The sequence below is a fragment of the Lissotriton vulgaris genome, chromosome 8 (genome assembly GCF_964263255.1).
Source record: "Lissotriton vulgaris chromosome 8, aLisVul1.2, whole genome shotgun sequence".
Taxonomy (NCBI): domain Eukaryota; kingdom Metazoa; phylum Chordata; class Amphibia; order Caudata; family Salamandridae; genus Lissotriton; species Lissotriton vulgaris.
This window is the reverse complement of record NC_141696.1, coordinates 100884252-100895210: the sequence shown is the minus strand read 5'-3', so window position 1 is coordinate 100895210 and position 10959 is coordinate 100884252. Positions and strand designations below refer to the sequence as shown.

Sequence of the window (10959 nt, the reverse complement as noted above, 5' to 3'; positions counted from 1 at the left end):
AGGACCATAAAATAGTTACAATTGACAAGAAAATGTAAATAAAATGCACAAGCAATGACAACTACAAATCAATTTCACCATAAAATATCATAAAATTATTTGTAAATTTATTTCTGCATGGAGGAGGGATACCACCTCTCGATTGAGCAGCCTAACGCCAAGGCACGGACTCAGGAGCAGTCCAGGTACATCAAAACACCACTGTATCAGCCCTGGTTCAGGAGGCGCTGTGGCTTAGTTGGTTAAAGCACCTGTCTAGTAAACAGGAGATCCTGAGTTCGGATCTCAGCAGTGCCTTAGTGTTTATTAAGAGGTCTTACAGCAGACAAGAGAATAGTGGGGGACGAGTTAAGGGGGGACCCTGGATCACTCAACCCAAAGTGCAGTGGTCGTTAGCAGATTCGGCAAGTGAATAATGGACGTAGTTCTAAGACGCTGCATCAAGGCATCAAACAGGCTTGGCCCGGGTAGCATATGGGACAGTGTTGGCCCATGTCTCAATACAGAATATCACCATTGGCAGTGGAGGGGGGGACAGGGCTTCTAATGAATGTTTTCTGTCTCCAAATGCAGGAACGGCGTTGGATAACCGCCCTACCCACACCACATGCTATCAACAGGATAAGGGTCGTAGCACGCATGCGCACAGGTTACTCCCACGATAGTGATACGCTGGCAGTCACCGGGTGGGGACATATTAGGTACCCATTGGGCAGTAATGTGACGTTCCAACTTGGAAGAATCTGAGTAGGTCAGATGGTAACGCAAGCAGGAGGACCAGGGCGGGCCCCGTGCTGGGAGCCCAAACGCGGTGTTTGGCAGGGGCTTAAAGGTGGCAAACAGGTCCTGACTGCCTGCAGGGGAGAGGAACCAGGCACAGCTTGGCGGTGGCACCAGCTACTATGGCATTGCCCCCCCCACCCCCCAGTGCGCCTGAGTGCCAGCTGCTGGCATCTGCCCATAGGTAACAGGAGGAGTAACCACAAGGGTAGACGTCCACCCGGAATGTTGCACATATGGTGGGCTCACACATAGACAATGCAAGATCTGAATGATCCCACAAAGACGGCCCCAACCCATGGTCTTTTAGAGTCCCTTGCGGGTAGGATGGGAGTAATTACAGTAATGGGTCTCCTTCAGCCTCACGGTTTTAGTAATCAACAATGAAGTTTCATCCCCAGCCCTATAGTAACCTTGCAGGGTTCGCAGGCAGGGGAGGGCCCTGGGCAAGGTGCACCAGTAAGTGTGCGCCCTGAGTCAGAGTGAAGTAGGGGTGAGTCAGGTCACAAGATGGGAGAGCTGAAGCATTATAAGGGCATGGTCGGGAGACAGAGGTAGTAAGTACCCTGCACGATTTACTGGTATGGTGAAGGCGCAGGAGGCTCAAGCAGCTAAGCGCAGGCTGGGGGAAACCAGTGCCGTGGCATAGAGAGGTCAGCCTAGGTTCAGGACAGGACACCACAGTGGATATCTTGGGCAGCATACACAGGCGGGCGACTTCAGCAGGGGCTTAGCACAGCTAAGGTGACTACTGCAGGTGGGAAGCATGCATCAAGAGATGGAGGCTCAAGCCCATCGAAGACTGTCAATAGCGCCTGCGCCAGAGCAAGGATCTAGGCAGTGGGGGTAGCTGCCACAGCCAACTGAGGGGGGTGCAACCACTGATGAAGGTGTGGGGTCAACATACTTGACTACTCACTGCTTTGAAGGGCTCAGCAAGTTAGTGACAGTGTTACCAGTTGCCCAACTGGGATTACTCAGGACAGGGTGCGTGACAGAAGGCCGCCTGGGATCCAACGAATGATCGAGAGTTGGCTGGGCACGAGACGGGTTGCACGACTAAGGCGAATACATTAGGGGCAAGCATACGATAAGAAAGGGAGGCCCATGCCCTTGGCCCGTAAAATAAACCTAGTCAAATAATGATACCTGCACCAGAGCAGGAATGGTGGGATAGTCCCCAGGCAGGAGATGGTCATTGTGGCGCTCCACAGGTCAGGGACAGCCGCTCACACTAGCTGGAGCCTGTAAAGGGGGTCCCCAGTGAAACCACCATGAATGGGCTAGGGTTGGACAAGTGCCCCCCTAAGTTTGCAGCCCGGCACCATTACTGGTATAAGTACTAGGGTCATAAGTGGTTAACAGATCCTAACCCTCGGCAAGTTGGCACTTCATGACATATGCAATGTCTTAGGGGACACCTTGCACCATTCCTGCTTACCTGATGGGCCCCCGTTGCGGGCGCCAGGGATAAAAGGAACGTAACTATGAAGTTGTCTGGTCAAGGTGGCAAAGTCGGGATGGATATGTTTCTCCCGTGCATGCATATGCCCTTGAAGCTGTGGGAAGCAAGTAGGGAGCACAGAGGTGGGGGGCTCTGTTATCGACGGTAGCCTCCTCCAGAGCTGTGGTGGAGTTACAGGGCGATCTGGAGGCGGACCGGTACAGTAAGGGTACCTCTGCGGCAGACGGGTACAGTAAGGGTGCCTCTGCCCGGCACAGTAATGGTGCCCGAGCCTAAGACCGTGAACCGCAGGAGGTTCCGGAAATCACGACGGCACCCCGTTAGTCCTTCAGGCGGTTGGGGGGCCTGAACCAACCGGGGGTGAGGCATGCCGCTCCGCCCTGAAAGGGGTGGGAGTCCAAGGATAGGATCTACAAGGTGCGGCACTGTCTGGGCGTCGTCCCCAAGGTGCTGACTGGCTCGACAGGCGGGCGGGACAGCATGGGGCTGCCACCCTGGATCGCCCGTAAGATGACCCACTAATGCCATACTATGTTGTATGAGAATAAACCTGCAGCAGTTCTTTCCCCATAACAGAGTGTCTGGTGTATCATTTATGGGGTGAAATGTTGTAAGTGTCGGGAGGAGCGGGTGGCGGTGTGGGCACTATGCTGCTGCCCGCGTCCCACGCAGGGGGACATCAGCGGGCAGCCTCTCTAGTGGACACTAGTCCAGCCCCCTCCCGTGTTGGTTTAGTGCACCGGGGTGGGTGGGACCCCCTGGTAGCCACAGGCCCCCTCCTCCCCGGCATCCAGTCATGCTTCCCGTGGGAGGTTCCTGGGGGGGTGGGCGGGCCGGGCCGGGTATTTAGGGCCTGGCCCGCCTCCTGGTCGTTCTCTGCTTCCTGTCCCGGCCCTGCGCCCGGTCCTCGCTCGCGACCCGCGCTGTCCGCCTCCCAGTGTGCTGCGTTTCCCTCCCTGCCACTCTCCCAGCAGCAGAACAGGCGGCGCGATATCCAGAACGTTTTAATGTTTCTTCTGTGTTGCAGGCGGAGTTACAGGGTGATCTGGAGGCGGACCGGTACAGTAAGGGTACCTCTGTGGCAGACGGGTACAGTAAGGGTGCCTCTGCCCGGCACAGTAAGGGTGCCCGAGCCTAAGACCGTGAACCGCAGGAGGTTCCGGAAATCACGACGGCGCCCCGTTAGTCCTTCGGGCGGTTGGGGGGCCTGAACCAACCGGGGGTGAGCCATGCCGCTCCGCCCTGAAAGGGGTGGGAGTCCAAGGAAAGGATCTACAAGGTGCGGCACTGTCTGGGCGTCGTCCCCAAGGTGCTGACTGGCTCGACAGGCGGGCGGGACAGCGAGGGGCTGCCACCCTGGATCGCCCGTAAGATGACCCACTAATGCCATACTATGTTGTATGAGAATAAACCTGCAGCAGTTCTTTCCCAATAACAGAGTGTCTGGTGTATCATTTATGGGGTGAAATGTTGTAAGTGTCGGGAGGAGCGGGTGACGGTGTGGGCACTATGCATCCAGCCACATGCTACAGATATTATAGAGCGGACAATTTCTGCCGATTGTTTTAAATATAAAGTTATCAATAGTATGAAATACATTATATATGAGAACATTCATATTTAATAAAATGAGTTAATTTCATCAGACCTATAACATTTTTCTATAATAGAATAGTTTAGTCAAGCCAGTGTTTTCCCCGTTCAGTAGAGGGGCATAGTCAGCACAAGCTTGCCTTTGGCAGCAGCAGCTGCGTGAGCTGTGCTTCCGATCACTTTGATGTGTGTAGTGTGTGAGTTGCGACAAGTACTAAGAACTGGCAACTATGGGGACGATTAGGCCTATCCACATCCTGGAATAATACAATTCATTAAAATATCGTCATATGTGAACCAGTACGGGGAGAGATAGAAACACAAGAGAGATCAAACCATGTGAACCCAACAACCAATTAGAGAAGGACATAGATAGACGTTAGTAATGCCGGTGCCACGTGAGCCCAGCAACCTATCCGATAACAGCTGACATCAGTTAAATAGAGGCAGCTGGGACGAGTGATCTCTAAGCACTGAAAAAGACGACACTCAAATCCCCGGTAGAACGCTGCATAATTAAAGGTAAGGCTATGAGGGGCAGCCAGAATGGTGGGTGCAGGGAGTAACTACGCATAGAGGAACTGAGCAGGCTGAGGTGTACTGCTTTCTCCAATTACCTCATGCTTTTTGTCCGGTATTAGGTGGCGTATTAGAGAGGAGGATAAAAAATGTGCTAGCATTCGCGCCAAGAATTTTCAATTCTATTAAGGACACGGAGCCGAGGATTATGCTTCTCTATTCTTTACTGCAAAATCACAGCAGCCAATAAAAACATACAATTAGTTTAGATTAACTACATTGCCCATGATGCTTTCTCATAAGCCACGCCTCCACAGCCCATAAGAGCCGTCTGCACAGTCCCATAATCCTCTTTCTTAGCAGGGAACAAAAAGTCCAGGAATAAACATGAACAGTTCTATAACGTCCTCCAACGTGGAAGAATAAACCAGGAATCCTTCATACATAAACTCTCGCGAGCATCCATCTCTTAATCAGATTTCTTATCTGATCCTGAAACAAAGGGAAATGAAAAACCTGTAATCACTGTATAACAAAACATGTCATAACATCATTCATGGGAAGGTAAGCTTTAGTACAGTATAATAAAGCTGGGTGAGATAATCCTCGCCTCCGTGTCCTTAATAGAATTGGAAATTCTTGGCGCGAATGCTAGCACATTTTTTATTCTATTACAGGAACGGAGGCTTCCGATTATGCTAGTGTAATGCTTTGCAAAGACTACTGATGTAATATCTCCCACCGGCTTATAATAAAATGTTTTAACTGTTGATTCTGAAGACCAATCAGCACAACACATGATATCTTGGATGTTAGAACCCAACATATAGGACTTGGAGGCCATAGCGCCCATGACAGAGTGTGCTCCAAATCTTTGGAGGTCAACACCAGCTTCTTGCGTGATATATCTAAGTCATCTGGCAATAGTAGCGCCGCCACCGGTTAAACGGTTTCTGTAATGCAATTAACAGCTGAGAACAACCCTGAGGTCTCAGTGAACTCATACAATCCTCATACACTTTTAAACATTGCACCACACATAATTTCTCATTATCAGGAAAAGCATTGTAATCAATATGCAGTGAAAGTGTCTTAGTACGTTCAGTATTAGTAAAGGAAACTTTCTCGGGAGTCAATACTCTACCTGTAATGTCTAGAGCTCTTACATCAGAGGAATGTCTGCACGCAGACAGTAGTTTTCTAGAGAGGAGATTGTTAGCCGGCCAACGATTGAACAAGGAAATGACCAAGGAAAAATCCCACAGACCCATATACTTGGGTTTAGGTGGGTTGGAGACACGTATGCCTTTAAGAAGCTTGCATACCACCGGATGCATGCCAACCGGTTTCCCGTCAACCAGCTCGTGGCATGCTGAAATGGCCGATCTGAAGTTATTGACAGAGCGATAAGCAAGACCCTCTGGAGCCTTATCTGAGAGAAAATGTAACACCTGGGGTAACTTGGCCCCCACGGGATCCAAATGTCGTTCCAACACCAATCCACATAGTTTTTCCAGGCCGAGGAGTAACGCTTCCGGGTGGAAGGGGCCCAAGCCTGCTTGATGAATTCAGAAGCTTTGTCCAAAACTCCTGGCATGTGCCACTGTTGCCTGAAAGCCTCCATGCCATCAGCGTGAGGCGTCCCTCTAGGATCTTAGGATGATATTCCTTGAGAGGGCCCAGGAATAGCGATGTTGACTCTGGAAGCAACCAGGGAAGGTCGCAACTCCATTGGAGCAACATTGAAAACCAAGGTTGAGACGTCCACCACGGTGTCACTAGGACTATCTCTGCCTGTTGTTTGATTACCTGTGTCATCACCCTGGGAATCAAAAGGAATGGTGGAAAGGCGTACTGAATTGCTCCTGACCAATCCTGAAGGAATGCATCTGTCGCCATTGCCATTGGGTCCGGCCTCCAGCTGAAAAACTGAGGAATCTGACATGTGAGCCTGGAGGCGAACAGGTCTATCTGAAAAGGACCCCAGATGCTCAGTAACCACTGAAACACTGTGGGGAGCAACTTCCAGTCGCTGTAGTCACTGAGATGTCTGGAGTTCCAGTCTGCTACTTGATTGGACTGGCACGGGATGTATTCCACAATCACCAAAATCTGGTGTTTGAGACAATAGTGCCAAAAATCTTTGGCTATCTCGACCAGAAGAGACGATCTTGTGCCTCCCAATTTGTTGATATACCTCACCGCCGACACATTATCCATGCGGCGGAGGATGCAGCAAGAGGTCTGCTTCGGGGATAGTGTCCGAATTGCAAAGGAACCCGCAAGAAGTTCCAGGAAATTGATGTGCAAGGACAACTCCTGCGGGGACCATCTTCCGCCTGTGGAGATGTCTCTGCAGCGCGCTCCCCACCTGCAGCGGCTGGCATCGGACTCGATGACTATCTCTGGTTGTGAACCAAAGATTGCCCTGCCGTTCCACGTATCCACGTGTCCCATCCACCATTGAAGCTCGATCCTTACCTCTTGAGTTATCGGAATGGAGTCCGCATAGGACAAGCCCTTTTGGAGATGTTGGATTTTTAGGCGTTGTAAGGCCCTGTAATGAAGAGGGCCCGGTAATATGGCCTGAACAGAGGATGCCAATATTCCCACCAACCTGGCTATTGCTCTGAGCTAGACCATCTGCTTTCTCAGTAATGATAGAATTTCCTTCTTGAGATCCTTCAACTTCGTCTAGGGAAGGCATAACTGTGCTGACAGCGAATTTATCATGAAGCCTAGGAAGTCTATTGTCTGCGTCGGAGACAGGACTGACTTGAGAAGGTTGATTACAAACCCCAAGCTCTGCAGCAGCGCAGTTGTGAGCTTATAGGTGCTGAAGGAGGCTGTCCGGACTCTGAGCCTTAAGTAAAATGTCGGCCAGATAAATGATTAGACGCACACCCCGTTCCCGCAGGTGTGCTACAACCGGTTTCATCACCTAGGAGAAACACCATGGAGCCGATGAGAGCCCGAAAGAAAGGGCCAAATATTCATACCACTGACCTTGCCACCGGAACTGAAGGAAGCGCCGATTCGGAGGAAAAATAGGAATGGAAAAATAGGCGTCTTTGAGGTCTAGCCTGACTAGCCAATCTCCTTTCTGCAACAAGTCTGCTAGAAGATGGATCCCTTCCATCTTGAAGTGGTTGTACGTGAGAAACTGATTGAAGTCCCTCAGGTTCAAGATAAGTCTGTTTCCACCTCCCTTTTTCTGCACTAGAAAAATGTTGCTGCAAAACCCGTGAGGTCCCTGGTTGCATGGGGCTATTGCGTGCTTTTGCAGCAAGTCTGCGATTTCTTTGTCTATAAAACTGCATTCTTGTAGGGAAAAATGGAGTTGCGTGGGGAGCCGTAGTTGAAACGGAGGAGAATAGAACTCCAAGTGAAAACCCCTGATTGACTGCAACACCCACTCACCCTGAGTCAGTTTCTGCCAATTGTGAAGAAAGTGCTGTGTGCGACCCCCTAAAGGTAGTTGAGATAGGTCTGCTACACTTACCTGAAGACTGTTGGGCTTTAAAGCCTGCTTGATTGCCACTGCTCTGGAATCGCCCTCAATAGAATCTTCGACGTATGGGGTAGAACGTGCCTCCACCCGTGGAATCCCACTCTCGCCTGCCGCGTCCAAAGTCGCCTCTCTGGGAACCTTGATTGAAATTGCGGCAAAACGAGCAACCCCTGCCTCGTCCGGCCCTGTTAAAAACACCCTGCTGAAACACTTTCTTGATTCCCGATTGCGCCTTGTCTAGGGATGCAAAGGTTCCAACGTATTTAGACACATCCTTTATCAATCAATCAATCAATCAAAGACATTTATAAAGCGCACTACTTACCCGGAGGGTCTCAAGGCGCTTGGGGGGGGCAGGGGGGGGGGGTGCTGCTACTGCTCGAACAGCCAGGTCTTAAGCTTCTTCCTGAAGGAGAGGTGGTCTTGGGTCAGGCGCAGGTCGGGAGGGAGGGAGTTCCAGGTCTTGGCTGCCAGGTAGGAGAAGGACCTTCCTCCTGTTGTCGCTGTTTGGATGCGGGGGACGGCGGCGAGGGCGTGACTGGTTGATTGGAGATGGCGTTTGGGAGCGTAGAAGTTGAGGCGGTTGTTGAGGTAGCTCGGGCCTTGATCGTGTAGGGCTTTGTGTGCGTGGGTGAGGAGACGGAAGGTGATTCTCTTGTTGACGGGGAGCCAATGCAGGTCTCTCAGATGTCCGGAGATGTGGCTGTGTCGGGGGATGTCGAGGATGAGTCTGGCTGATGCGTTCTGGATCCGCTGGAGTCTCTTCTGGAGCTTGGCGCTCTCCAAAGAGATGACCGTCAGCTAAGGGCCCGGGTTCAGCGTCCACCAGTTCAGTAAGATTATTATCCATTCTCATCAAAAGTGATTTGCGCCTTTCAGCTGAAATCGCACAATTGGCGTTTCCCAGTAAGCATATTGCCCATTGGGTCCAGCCCGCGAGGATGTCAAGATCAACAGGAGCAGAACCTTCCTTGGCCACAAGGGCCATCTCCAATATTTTCGCCAAGGGGCCAACCACGTCCAGTAACTTGTCTTGGCATCCACGCCAAGCGCGGTCTATGCCTCTCTTCGGATCCTTGGAGAATTGTTTCAAGAAAGTGAGGAGACTCACGTCAATTTCTGGTGTGTCCTCAACTTTATCGGGAATCTCCAGTCGTGGGCATTCCGACCGAAGTCGGTTGCATACCTCCCTAGATAAACTCTTTCGGAGATTCTCGTGCAAATAGTCCGAGACTTCTGGAGGTGGAGTCCAGTCTGCGGACCGTGGGTGCATGATGTCGGTTGGATCAAATGTGAATGGAGTGTTTGGAGGCTCTGAAACCGCTGGGGTGGATGTTTTCGCCCTTTTTAATGGGGGAGGCTGCTCCTCAGAAGTATCGTTGTGAGTGACCATGCCGGTAGAGGTGGTATCCGTGTCCACATACACCTTTTGTTTGCTTTTTGTCTTGCCACCAGCATAAGAATGCTTGCCTAAAGCACTGTTGGGCAGTGTCGACAGGGCTTGTGAATGTGGCCATTGGCGTCCTGCCTCTATGCCTCCAGTAGAAGCCGAAGCTTCAGATTTCCCTTTCTGTGACTCCTTGCTATACCTGTGGCACTTCACAAAGCTCTCAAGCTGCCTCTTGATGGGTCTTAATGCAGCTGCCAATGCCTGGTGAATGGTCTGAGGGACCGTATTCTCAATGGCTTTATTAACAGATGACTGGACCGAAGCGTCCAAAGCCTCCACCAGGTGATCTTCCATGACCGTCTCGGTCTGTCCATCATAAGCAGCCTCCTCATCCTCATTAGGGTATCTCACCCAATCTTCCATGGCCCAAATAGAGGGAACAAGGTAAGTACTGTAAATGTTGAGGAATATAGAACACTAGTTACTAGGAGGAGTACGGGGGGCAGCCCACCAGCACACAAGTACAAATAGTAACACTCAATAGAGTGGAGCCCCCTCAGCAATGCTGTAGTCAACAGGTCAGTGACCTAGTGCCAATAACAATGAAAATAATATACCAGGAGCGTGTGCGCACTCCTACAGGCACAGATATGCAGCCAAAGGCGATGTCAATGAAAAATGGATCGATCCGAGCGAAATGCCTGCAGGAAATGCCTTGGTTTTTCGCGCCAAGTTGCGCAGCCCAATTCGCGCCCAAAAACTGCCCAAAGGCAGCCCAATTGCACACGCCAGAACCGCGCACGTCGGCCGGGAGCCACTCGGCGGAGACGGCGTGAGAAGGGCGATGAAGGAAACACAGACTCTGGCACTCAGATCACCCAAATGGAAATAAATGCCAAGGTAATGCTGGCTCAAATGCGGCTCAGGACACACACCGGTCAGAGACCGAACCGGGAGTCGTGCGTAAGTAAACCCCCCAGTCAGTGACCGCAGCGATTCAAGAGTGAAGCGCGAGTCGCGCGCGCTGATAGGCATGGAGCCCTGAGGCAACACCCGCGGGGGAAACCCCCCGTTCAAAAGGGCACAGTACTCTCAGTCTGTGGATTGTTTAGACAAAACAATACAACAAATGGCTAAGCATATACTATAAGAACCTAGAGCAACAATTGCCAATCAACATCAAATCAAGACAGAAGGTAAGGTGCACTTAACTCCTGGTGTGAGCAGCAATGAAAGAGGGTTATGGGACTGTGCAGACGGCTCTTATGGGCTGTGGAGGCGTGGCTTATGAGAAAGCATCATGGGCAATGTAGTTAATCTAAACTAATTGTATGTTTTTATTGGCTGCTGTGATTTTGCAGTAAAGAATAGAGAAGCATAATCTGAAGCCTCCGGTCCTGTAATAGAATTGAAAACCTCGACAATCCGCTGTAGTTCAAACAACTTTATTAAGTATTATTTTATCTCCCAATATAGGGACTGCACGTATACAATAAAGAAAAATGACTGAAAGTGAATAAAAATCAAACGCATAAACCAAACAATTGAGGTACTTACATCCAAATGTGTGTTCTGTAAACTGAAATTGAAGTAGATAAAATCAAGGGCTGGATGAACAGTCACCACAGTATATCGTATAATATAGTTTTTATCCTCTTAACACAAAAACCAGCTTGTATTTTCCCTAGTATAATGGACACT

General features: G+C 50.5%; 1 non-coding gene across 1 annotated transcript; it reads left to right on the top strand.

The window, feature by feature from the left end:
• Positions 1-223: 223 nt before the first annotated feature.
• On the top strand, positions 224-297 carry TRNAT-AGU (transfer RNA threonine (anticodon AGU)). The gene has a single exon. It is a non-coding gene; the product is annotated as a tRNA-Thr (tRNA).
• Positions 298-10959: the final 10662 nt, after the last annotated feature.